A 12,462-nucleotide genomic window follows, 5' to 3' on the forward strand; every position below is an offset into this window, starting at 1 on the left:
CAACAGGCTGCCACAGTGCTGGAGCCCTGCCTCTCTGGGAGATAGAAACAAGATTTGTTTACCTGGGAGCAGTCAGGGATGTGAGCAAACACAGGACTCCTGAAGGACCTTGGGTCCAGCTGGGCAGGCTACTCCCAGGAAGGCACTCTTCACACACACAGAATCCAAACACCTGTCCCTTTTCATGGAGGCCCTCCCCCAGCTCGCCAAAGGATCGGGCACAGCTGACCTCCATCAATCTTGGGTGGATAAACTAGTCCCCTCTTTGGCTTTACTGAGCAAGGAGTTTGGCTTCAGGTTGGCAGTAAGACCCCCTCTGCCGTACCCTTACCCCAGCCCATCATGCTTTTCTTCCTCTTCTAGCCTATCAAAACTGCTCTCAGATAAAGACTGGAGGCTGGGTGTACATGGCTGACCCTGGCTTCAAGTATCATCACTCACATGGACACCTGCATTTTTAATAGGTACCAAATCTTAAAGTAAAAAGGGTGATGCTCTATCAGATAGAATTTCCTGCACCAGACAACAAGCAGAAGACTCCGTGCGTGTGTGCACATGTGTGTTATTCTGTGGTCTTCTTGCTACTCCAGAAAACCGACCCTCTTGGAAGCACCCACTCCCTAACCACTACAGCCTATTTCCTTAGGGTTAGATGTTGGCCACCTGTGGGATTTGTGATTCCTTGGGGAAAACACTCAAATAGTTCTCATTATTCTCTGTAGTCTCTCAAAAAATTTTGGACTACAGAAGGTTTAATACCAGCCTATTGCTTGTCCATGAAACCTACCGCCTTTGGCCCATTGACTCTTGGAAGCACTAGAGGAGCATCGTCAGCAGGGGGCGCAAATCCAGCTCCAATCCAGAGAGGAGTCTTGTGTCTGTCTATGGTCAAAACCAGCTCAAAGATGAAGCTTTGTGCATATGGAGAACTTGTCAAAATACAGATTCCTGAGCCCCAATCCATACCTACAGAATTAGAATCTTGGGGTTTGGGCCTGGAATCAGCATGTTAATAAGCCCACCCCCAACCCGTTTCTAGGTAAGAGGTCTATGTGACTCTCTGTATTCATTTCCTAGGGCTGCCATAACAAAGTACGGCGAACGGGGTGGCTTAAAAGAAATGTATTCTCACAGTTCAAGAGGCCAGAAGTCCGAAATGCAGGTGTTGACGGGCCTGGTTCCTTCTGGAGGCTCTAAGAATCTGTTCCATGCCGTGGCTTGTAGCTGCGTCACTTCATTCTCTGCCTCCGTCATTATATGGGGTTCTCCTCTGTGCCTTTCATCTGTGTGGTTGTGTCCAAATCTCCCTCTCCTATCTCTTATAAAGACACGAGCTGTTTGATTTAAGGCCCACCCTAATCCAGGACTAACTCATTTCAACTTGATTACATCTGCAAAGACCCTTTTTCCATATAAGGTCACATTCACAGGTACCAGGTGTCAAGACTTGAACATATCTTTTGTGGGGATACAGTTCAACCCACTACACTCTCGATGAGAAATACTAGCCTAGACAAGTAGTTTTCAAACATTTTCAGTAGCGGAGTGTTTCATTCAATGAAATCCTACGGAGACGTAAGACAAACAGACCCAAGCAGAGCTGCCCTAGTTTAAGTGCAGGTCAGGGCCAAAAGCCCCACTTCTTCACACACACACACACACACACACACACACACACACACACACCCATAACTCCTTGGCCCTGAGAAGAAAGCATAACTGGAAAACCACTGGTCTAGAAGACAGAATGACAGACTCTAATTTGGAGTTTGAGGTGCTAGCCAGTTTGTAGCTAACAGGGTGACCTTGGGCAAGTCATAAGGTCTTTTACAAGTGTCCAGTTATAGCATCACCCTACAACTCAATTTCCTCATCTATAAAACGAAGCTCACAATGCCCACCCCTACCTAACATAGAGGGCTGTTGTGAGGAAGAAGTAAGATAAAGATATAGTAAAGTCTTCTGCAACAGAAGTTAATGCTAGACAGAGTTCAATGACTATTATCTTCAGCTCCACTCCATCAGTTTGACTTAGCCTGTCATATTGTGTGGAGAGACCAGCTGGTAAGTGGTGCTCACCACAAGGCACCGCCAGTACGGTGACGGGGAGAGCCTCTTCTCCTGCCATGACCCCACATTCATCCCTCCTTGTTCACTGGAGTCTAAGGATTTGAGCAACAGGGAGGTAGAGCTGCTGGCCTCTGCATCAACAGCCCACCCAAGGAATTTTCTTTCTTGGTCACTTGCGTCAATGCAGGGAGGTGGCAAGAGGCTAAGCCAACCTTCTCCCCATGGCCCGCCCCTCTGGGCTCTGCCGTAATTACTCATTTGTCTGTGGCAGATGGCTCCAAATTAAAATTGGTCTAACAGATGAGCTAGCGAGATTAAGTCTCAACAACACCGATAAGTGTTTGTGTTGAGATTGCAGAAAATCAGCAACAAAGCACTCCACTTACCCCTTCCCCTATCTGATCCTTGGTCCCAGGGAGAGATGGCACAGTGTAGAGGGGACACTGAGGGCCTAGGAAAAGGTGACTGGTGCAAAAAATGGGGCCTACAGTGTCTAGCCTATAAATCTCAAGTACTCAGCAAGAGAGCAGAAAGTAAGGAACAGAACTGCACAAGTCACTCTATTTACAGGCAGCCTGGAGTAGTAGAAAGAACAGAGACTTTGGAGTCTTAGCAGTTTTAGTAGATGTGCTTCCTTGCACAAGCCACTTAATCTCTCCAAACCTCAGTTTCTTCATCTGTAAATGTCAACAATAATGGAGCCTACCTCATAGAGTTCTAGTGAAAATTAAATGAAATAATCCATGTATATTACTTAGAACGGGTGCCTGACATAGTGAATACTCAATACATGGGAGGCAGTACTGTTCCTGTTCCTACTAGTTGAAGCCATGCTGAGAACTCCTGCTGGCTAATCTCATTTATTCATTTTTAAATATGTATTAAGCACCCACTAGCACATAGTGGCTAAGTGTTCAGACTGCATGACCTTAGGAAAGTTGTTTGCCCTGATTGAGCATCAGTTTCCTTATCTGTATAATGGGGTTAATATTACCCACATCATAAGTGGTTGCGAGGTTTAAATGAGAATTATTTTTTAACATTTGGTATAATTTGTGGCACATAGCATTCAATAATGATACTCATATCATTAGAATTAATACAAAATATTATTAAGTCTTTGTTACCTGAATTGCCCAATATAACAATAGGTATTTATCGCTATAGTAATCTGAGTCACAGCTTTGATTCTATGAGTTTCGTTCCAAAGTCAAAGTTCTAGGCCAAAAACATGGGTTGTGTCAATCAAGTCAAGAAAATAAATCAGCCACTTCATTGGAAGAAAATGTCAGAATGACCGCACGGCATCATATTGGCCAAACTGATAAAGTGAATTCTCTCCTCTCCTGTACCTGGGCTGACTTTTTGTAGACATGGGCTGCTTCACTCACAGAGCAGAATCATAGGGTCTAGAGATCATTTGGTCTGAAATGACATGTCCAGGGTCGCTCACCTGAGCTCGAACTGGCACAAATGCTTCCTGTCTCCCGAGCCACTATTTCTACCACCCCACCCTGCCTCTGAGGAATCATCAGAAGCAGTAACACTTACAACAAAGCTGAAAATCAACAAAGCAACTACAAGTAGTGTCTATCTAAAACAACTCATTCATAACAATGTTCCAGCAAATGATTCATTCTGTTCGGTTCTCTAAGTATGTGTGAGTACTAATCATATATATGCCTCGTGATAAAAATGAAAGATACAGTGAGTGTGCTCAAGACATTGATAGTCTCATGGGGAGAAAAGACATGCACAGGCTGTCCAACCAGTCCGCCCCCTCAGTGGGCCTGGCCTCCTGTGCTCCCAAGGGACACAAAAAACCTAAGCTAGTGATGCTTACCTTTCAGAAAGAAAAATATAATTATTTAAACTTGGTCCCAAGTAGACCAAGGGAGCTAGCTGCATAATACTTCACAAGGAGGAGACTATGAAATAATCTCAAAAGCAGGTCACTAAATAAAAACACATGAGGTTTTTTAGCCATGACTGACCCCCCCCTCCCCCTTCAGGGTTCCCACCAGCACAGGGCTTCCTTTCTGTAGCCTCATGCTTATGGTTGTATACGGCCCTGACCCACATACACATGTCCAGTTAGGGAGTTTCCTGTTCTCCTCTCCTCTGGGTAGGTGGATCACAGCTGTGTATAACAGACCCCCTCCTCCTTCACCTCACATGCGCAGTTATGTAGAGGACAGCCATCTTCTGTCTCCTTTTCACCCCAGGCTGCTCATCATACTGGTTTTTTTCAACTTATGGTTCTTGTTGCAAACTCCGTTCAAGTGTGAAATATCAGTGCAAAACTCAGCACTCTCCTCCCATCTCTCCTTCCAGCTGTCCTACCCCAGAGCACCAAATGTTGCCTTGTACTGATTCCTTTCCATATGCCAACAACAAACATGGGACAGAAATAGAACGGTGCAAGGAAATATGTGTTACATTATCCAAAACGTGTGATGTGGACAATATAGAAGGCCACTCTGGTTACAAGTAGACAAAGAGCTTTCAGGGGAGGAATATTTGAGAAAAGAAATAAACTTTGAGCTGGAAAGGAAGAAAGAAGGGGACGGGACATTTGTCAGATGGAAGTGAATGAGCAATGACATGGGTAGTGGGAATGGTGGTGGCCTGTTCACAGTAGGTGCTGGAGTGAAGGGCTGGTGATGAAAGCAATGCCTGGGACTCTTGTTACCCTCATGAGGTTAACCTCATGGAGGAAGGCCCCAGATACCTGACTCAGAGTCAGGACACTGGGTGAGGTGGGCCCTGAGTCTTATCAGAAACAGTAGTTCTTGGGCTCCTGTGCTCATCTGCCCTCCCTCTTTATCCTCTGATCCCAGTTGTAGTAAAGGAGAATGAGTGTATGGCCACTGGCTGAGCAGCTCCTTAGGTGGGACCTTGGTGAACACTCTCCACTATCCCAGCTGGTTGCTACTGGTCCTCTGATTGGCAGTTGGGACAGAGAGGAGTGATGTGAGATGAAAGAAAGAAGCTGGACCCACTGATCACCCAGGGGCCTTTTGGACAGGTCTGCCCCTCAAAAAATATTTGTGAGGAGCTGACCATATTGATCTTTGACTCTCTCTCCTTTTATCTATCTTCTTCCCCAAATGGTACTCTCTCTCTCCTCTCTTCCAACACCTCCCCATACTCACGGGTACAATGTCTGTGTCCCATTTTAATCTCATTGGTTGACAACTCTCTTGGATTCCAGGATATCAAGGCTACCTGATTCCTCCTCCCTCTCTGACCACTGCCTCTTAGTCTCTTTTGTAAAATCCTTATCTTTTCTCTTGCTTCAATATCCATGCTGTCCAGAGTTCTGTGACTTTTCCTTTTCTAGCCCAATATCTATCAGAAGATCCATAATTTATTTTCAAAATTTCAGAATACATTTTAAATGTACCTCAAACATTGAAATTCCCTGTGTCAAACACTAACAAACACTAATTTAGCACTTACTAGGTGCCAGGCACCAGTACATAAACCTACATTAATTTATTCAATATTCACAACCATCCTGTGATGCAGGACATTACATTGGCCAAACAGTTCATTCGGGTTTTTCTGTACCATCTTATGGACAAACTTGAATGAAAATTTTGGCCAACCCAATACTATTATCCATTCTTACAAATGGGGACATCAAGGCACAAAGAGGTTAAATGATTTCCCCAAGCTCATACAGCTAGTAAGTGGACAAACTGGGATTCAAACCTAGGCAGTCTGGCAGCAGAGTCTGTGTTGTTAATCCTCGTGCCAGCCTCGTTTTGCCCTCCAAATCCTCTTCCTCATCCGGTGTATCCTTTCTCAGGTGATAGCACCTTTACCCTTCCATTTATCCTTTCAATTATGTAGATTTGAAACCTTACAGATGTCTTCATCTTCACTCTCTCCTTCAGCCACCCACACCCAGTTGGATACCAACTCCCTCTGAATAACTTAATTGAAGTGAAGAGGCAAACATACAATGAGTCCAAGTGTAATGCTGTGAGCGATAAGAAAGTGCTGTATATGTGGGAGCATAGGTATCTGATCACGTCACTCAAACGACCACAGTTGCTCCTTATTTCCTGTAGAATAGAGTTCAAAATACAGGCACAGGGTTGATAGTTTGAGGAAAGAGGGTTGGTTAATGACCCCTCAAACCATGCTGAATTGTCACTGATAAATCGAGCCTAGGATTGGAAGGATAGTGAAGCCACCAGACAAGACAGGATGAAAGAAGTGGCTTTTTGTATCTGCAGAAAGTCTATGGAGTCAGAAGGAAAGCCACCTTAGTGAGGGCCATCCCAGATTCAGGAACCTACCGATAAATGCACACTTTGTTACCTCTGGCAGGATTAAGTGACCCCACTCCAGCAGCCAGTCTATTCTAAGAAGTATGTCAGCCCTCTGAAGTCCTCGGTAGAGGGAAGGTAATCAGCACGTGATTACCAGGGGCTTGAATGAGGCAAATTTTCCTGGTTCACCTTGCTATCAAGTGGATTGCTATTGTCTGTCCATTAGTAAAGGAGGGCTGCGAGCCAGATATTAAAAAGGCATTGAAAGAACCTTCCAAAGAAATCCAAATCAGAGAAGGAAATGAAGCCGGTCCCATGACGAATCTCTCGTGAGTCTGCCACCTTTGCCTCCTCCCCAAGAGAAGGGGAGTGATGACCCATAAAAAATACCTCTAAAGCTGGAGAGTGTCATTTCCAAATACCCCTCTGCTCTTCAAGGGCAACCTGAAGTGATTTGATGTTTGGGACATCATCAGCTCCATTATCTGTATCAGAATAGTGGATAGAACTTTGGGGCTAAAAATGACCTCTAGAAATCCTCCAATCCATACTGTCGTCATCAAATAGGCAGATAGTTGTCTCCCCACGTTCTAGTGGGCCTGCAGCGGGAAGGCTTCTATCCCCACTGAGACACCTGGTGTCTAAGACAGTTTGGGCTTTGTCTACCCAACCAAAACGAATATTTGTCATATTTACTTTCTCCCCTCCCTTATTTCTTAACTCTTAAACTGAGGTATGAAATTATTCAAGTATCAGGGTCCAAGGTCACCACCACCCTGCTCCACATCCATTTGTTTATTTTGGAGTTTTTTCTATAAAAGTAATACTATAAGAATTAAAAGCATGTGAAGAAAAACATCCCATTTCCACTCTCACAAGTCATCACTATTAATGATATAGGTACGCCCTCCTAGGTATTTTCTATGCATATTCAAGCAGAAACAAATATACACAAACACACACACACAGACATCTCTTCACAGATGTTCTGCAACTTGTTTTATTTTCCCTAGCAATACATTGTGGACATCGTTCCCTGTGAGGATATTCATATGTATTTTATTCTTTTTAATGACAATACTGTATTATATCATATAAATGTGCCTTATTTATTTAACCCGTCCTCTATTAATGAACATTTAAATTGTTTCAAGGATATTTAGGTTTTGGTTTTTGTTTTTCTAAACAATGCTGTGATGAATATCCTTGTATATATGTCTTTGAACACTTGTGTGATTATTATCTGTAAATTCGTAGTAATAAGATTATGGAATCACAGAGTATGTGCATTATTTAATTTTGATATATATTGCCAAACTGTTCTCCTACCAACAGTATGTGAAAGTGCCTGTTTCTCACATCCTTGCAATCACAGACTGCAAAAAAAATCAATTTTAAAACATCTCTGTCAATCTGACAGGTAAAAAATACTATCTCATGATTGTTTTACATTTGAATTTCTTTTATTATAAGTGGTATTTCACATCTTTTCATATGATAAGTAATTTGTTTTATTTTTCTGTGAATCAACTGTTAATTTTTAATTAATTTTTATTGGAGTATAGTTGCTTTACAGTGTTCTGTTAGTTTCTGGTGTATAGCAAAGTGAATCAGCTATAGGTATACATGTATCCCCTCTTTTTTGGATATCCTTCCTATTTAGGTCACCACAGAGCACTGAGTAGAGTTCCCTGTGCTATACAGTAGGTCCTCATTAGTTATCTATTGTATACATAGTGGTGTATATATGTCAATCCCAATCTCCCAATTCATCCCACCACTCACTTCCCCCGTTGGTATCCATACATTTGTTCTCTACATCTGTGTCTCTACTTCTGCTTTGCAAATAAGTTCATCTGTATCATTTTTCTAGATTCCACATATAAGCAATATTATATGATATTTGTTTTCCTCTTTCTGGCTTACTTCACTATGTATGACAGCCACTAGGTCCATCCACGCCTCTGCAAATAGCACAATTTTGTTCCTGTCTATGGCTGAGTAATATTCCATTGAACATATGTACCACATCTTCTTTATCCATTCCTCTGTTGATGGACATTTAGGTTGCTTCCATATCCTGGCTATTGTAAATAGTGCTGCAATGAACATTTGGGGTGTATGTATCTTTTTGAATTATGGTTTTCTCACGGTATATGCCCAGTAGTGGGATTGCTGGGTCGTATGGTAGTTCTATTTTTAGTTTTTTAAGGAAACCTCCATATTGTTCTCCATAGTGGCTGTATCAATTTACATTCCCACCAACAGGGCAAGAGGGTTCCCTTTTCTCCACACCCTCTCCAGCATTTACTGTTTGTAGAGTTTTTGATGATGGCCATTCTGACTGGTGTGAGATGATACCTCACTGCAGTTTGGATTTGCATTTCTCTAATGATTAGTGATGTTGAGCATCCTTTCACGTGTTTGTTGGCAATCTGTATATCTTCTTTGGAGAAATGTCTATTTAGGTCTTCTGCCCAGTTGTGGATTGGGTTGTTTTTTTAATATTGAGCTGCATGAGCTGCTTGTAAATTTTGGAGATTAATCCTTTGTCAGTTGCCTCATTTGCAAATATTTTCTCCCATTCTGAGGGTTGTCTTTTGGTCTTATTTATGGTTTCCTTTGCTGTGCAAAAGCTTTGAAGTTTCATTAGGTCCCATTTGTTTATTTTTGGTTTTATTTCCATTTCTCTAGGAGGTGAGTCGAAAAGGATCTTGCTGTGATTTATGCCATAGAGTGTTCTGCCTATGTTTTCTGCTAAGAGTTTGATAGTGTCTGGACTCACATTTAGGTCTTTAATCCATTTTGAGTTTATTTTTGTGTATGGTGTTGGGGAGTGTTCTGATTTCATTCTTTTACATGTAGCTGCCCAGTTTTCCCAGCACCACTTATTGAAGAGGCTGTCTTTTCTCCATTGTATCTACTGTTAATTTTTTACCCGTTCTTCTACTAGAATCTCCATCTTTTTCTTACAGTTTGTCTACTCTTTGTATATTAAGGTCATTAGCACTTTGTTCATTCTTTAAAAAGGTTCACCCTGATGTATTAAAAAAAACCAATGATTTACCCTGAGTTTTACAGCAAGTCTGCAGCAAAGAGCAAAGTTCATTTGTATTCTAAATCTTTTAACTTCTCTGCATAAAAGTACAGGGTTGTTTTAAGTGATGCTTTAAATGTCTTAGTGTCTCTCTCTGATGTAAGAGAGCTTGGGTGAAAGAGTATTCATGCTTCGTCATTCTTTTATCTTTAAGTTTCCAGTTTAGTGCTTAAGTATCTTCGTTAGAAGGAAAGAAAGTCTATATGGCTGTTTTAGCTAGAGTTTGCCAATGTGAAGACACATTTGTGTCTAAAAACCAAACCTATTTAGTTTGTAACCAACAGCCCCTGGCTGTTATTATGTGGTCATAATTCACAGCTTTTGCTAGCCAAATAGCCTTCCCTTGGCCTACGGAGCGGGTACGCAGTGGTAAGCCCTGACTTGACCTTGCTGTCATTAGTTTTCTACCTTCCCTGTTGGGAACATGATTTCTTTCTTCCAGTGTTAAAGTCTCCATCATTTTAATAAGAGACTGCTGATTTCTAAATTAGCTGGTTCCCACTTGTAAACCAGGAAGCCCAACAAAGTGGGCTTGCATATTCTGCCGTCATTGCTAAGCTTTTCTGGGTAATAGCTTGTCTGATTAGAATGGAAAGTGTTCTCTGGATCCTGGAACTTACTTGGGAGAAAATGCCATAGGTCTTATTTGGGGGCAGCTACTCGAATGAGCTAAGCTATCTTTAACTGGAGATCGTTCTTTGGCCATTCCCACTACTTTTACATTTAAACTACCTAGGAGGAAGCCTGAATTAATAGATTCAACTAAACAGTTCAGGTGGTAGTATCATTTCCATGCCCCTTGGTCTTCAGGATTGGAGAATTCAATCTAGCAACCAGACCGAAGACTATGGTCTAACGAGAACACTGAGCTAGCACTCTCAATCCTGAGCTGCTTCTTTAGAACCAGATTTAAATATTTCCTGAAAGACCCTTGAGCATCCGTAAGCTGGTCAGAGGAGCAAGGACACATCTGGTACCTAGAGGGAATGAACTGTAAGATAGGAAAGTATTCTTTTAACCGCACCAAGTGGCTTTGTTAGAAAAAAAAAAACGGTGTCACAAAGGATTTAAGAGTTAGCATTGGCACACCCTTCTTCTTGCCAAAAGTGGGTACAACATTGATGAAGCGACAGTTGTACTACATCTGCCACTTGACCCAGCCCATCAGCATCTCCTTCTCCTCTCACCTCCCCTCCTTTTCATACTTTTTGGCCACTTTGAGAGTCTTGCTTCTCACTTTCCCAGCACAGGCCAGGGTACAATGGACTTTACCTCCAAGCACATGGCTAGCTACTTCCAGGGTGGTCAAGGTCTCCACCCCATGCTGGCCAAGGGTAGCTTCCATAGGCATGCCTGCCTGGAGCACCATTTGATTTTCCAGGGTGATGCCCTTCAGTGAGCCTCCAAGAGCCTTGATCTGAGTAACTGTCTCCTGGCTAGTCGGCTATAGGGCGTGTAGCTCCTGGACACGAACAAAGAACTGTATGTTGGCTACTGAATCCACTGCAGCCTCCACTGCCGTTGCCGCAAAGACGGAGTCAAGAAATAGGAGGGAGTACATCCTCTTAGCCTGCTGTGTACCACATCGCTACCTAGGAAAGCATTCTCGATAAAGAATTTCATACTAGAGAGAGCAGCCCAAAGGTGCTGAGGAGCGTTTGATGGGGAAGAAGGAAATGTGGCCACCCAATTTCAAAACCATGATTTCAGCAGTGGAGAGAAATGAAAACTGTTTTGAAATTGTTTTAAAACTATAAACCCACATTAAATAGGTGCTGTGCCTGACACATAACTGGTTTAGTAGAGAGGCAAGAATACAGAGCCCCAGTATATACAGAAACCACAGGGGAGTTCACTAATAACTCCACAGGGAGTGAGGCCATTGATGCATTTCTAGAATAAAACCTCTGGAGTTCTGGTGGATATCTGTTTGGCTGTGGTCCACATAATCATAGAATCATCAGGATTAATTGAAACGTAGTGGCAATCTAGTCATTCTTCTGTCACTGCAACCAATCCGAGGTATTAATCTCTAGCCTCTAAAAGAGTTCAACACCCCCATGTTAATTTGATGGAACGGAAGCTTGGCAAGGTATGAAAGAAGTCCCAACACAATTCTGTGCAAGGGTCAGTTGCCCCAAATTCTCAAATGTGTGTCTGGGGCCTCCAGAGAGTCTCGAGTTTATGAACGAACAGTATCATGAGACCACAGATGAAGGAGAGTTTGCTGGAATTAAGCCTCCTCCTTGCATACCTGATCTACTTTGCTGCTCTTTTCTGACAATAGACAAACAATCCCCTGTGTCTGCGAAGCCCTCTAAGAGCTGAGTGCTGTTTCCTCCCCAAGTAGAAATCGGGGGTAGAATAACCAAGCATCTGGGAGCCTTGACCACTACCACTCTTGCAACTTTTCGTCACTCTTTGAGATTCTTAACCCCTATTGACTGAATATGAAGGAGAAAATTAAGCAGTAGTGAATTTAGTTTGGAACTCTGTCCCTTCCAAGGCCTCCTTTCCATTAGCCCTGGCCTGCATTCCTGAAAAGGTGCTACAGAGGAAAAGACTTCCTTGCAGCACTAAGGTATCTGGTTACATGTGTCTTTCAAAGAGAGGGAAATGTTTTGCAAGTGGTTGAAAGGTTTTTTGTTTTTTTTTTTTGCGGTACGCGGGTCTCTCACTGCTGCGGCCTCTCCCGATGCGGAGCACAGGCTCCGGACGCGCAGGCTCAGCGGCCATGGCTCACGGGCCCAGCCGCTCCGCAGCATGTGGGATCTTCCCGGACCGGGGCACGAACCCGTGTCCCCTGCATCGGCAGGCGGACTGTCAACCACTGCGCCACCAGGGAAGCCCTGAAAGGTCATATTTACGTTGAAAATATCTTTGCCTTTCCAAGTTTCAGATTTGGGGCATGTTTGACTTCAGGGAAATAAGGACAAGATAGCTGATGTTTTCCTAATTCAGCAGAGAGCAGCACATAGCTTACTGTTCTCAAGGGAAGATAGCAGCCCACAC

The 12,462-nt window shown here is 43.1% G+C and overlaps 1 protein-coding gene and 1 pseudogene across 2 annotated transcripts in view; one reads left to right on the forward strand and one right to left on the reverse strand.

Moving 5' to 3' along the window:
• The window catches only part of TRPC5 (transient receptor potential cation channel subfamily C member 5), a 265,763-nt gene that overhangs the window by 133,268 nt on the left and 120,033 nt on the right, over positions 1-12,462 (forward strand). The gene's annotated exons all lie outside the window — the stretch shown is intronic.
• On the reverse strand, positions 10,487-11,011 carry LOC132594578 (ubiquitin-like FUBI-ribosomal protein eS30 fusion protein; annotated as a pseudogene).

This window comes from Globicephala melas, chromosome X, assembly GCF_963455315.2.
Source record: "Globicephala melas chromosome X, mGloMel1.2, whole genome shotgun sequence".
In the NCBI taxonomy this organism is placed as follows: domain Eukaryota; kingdom Metazoa; phylum Chordata; class Mammalia; order Artiodactyla; family Delphinidae; genus Globicephala; species Globicephala melas.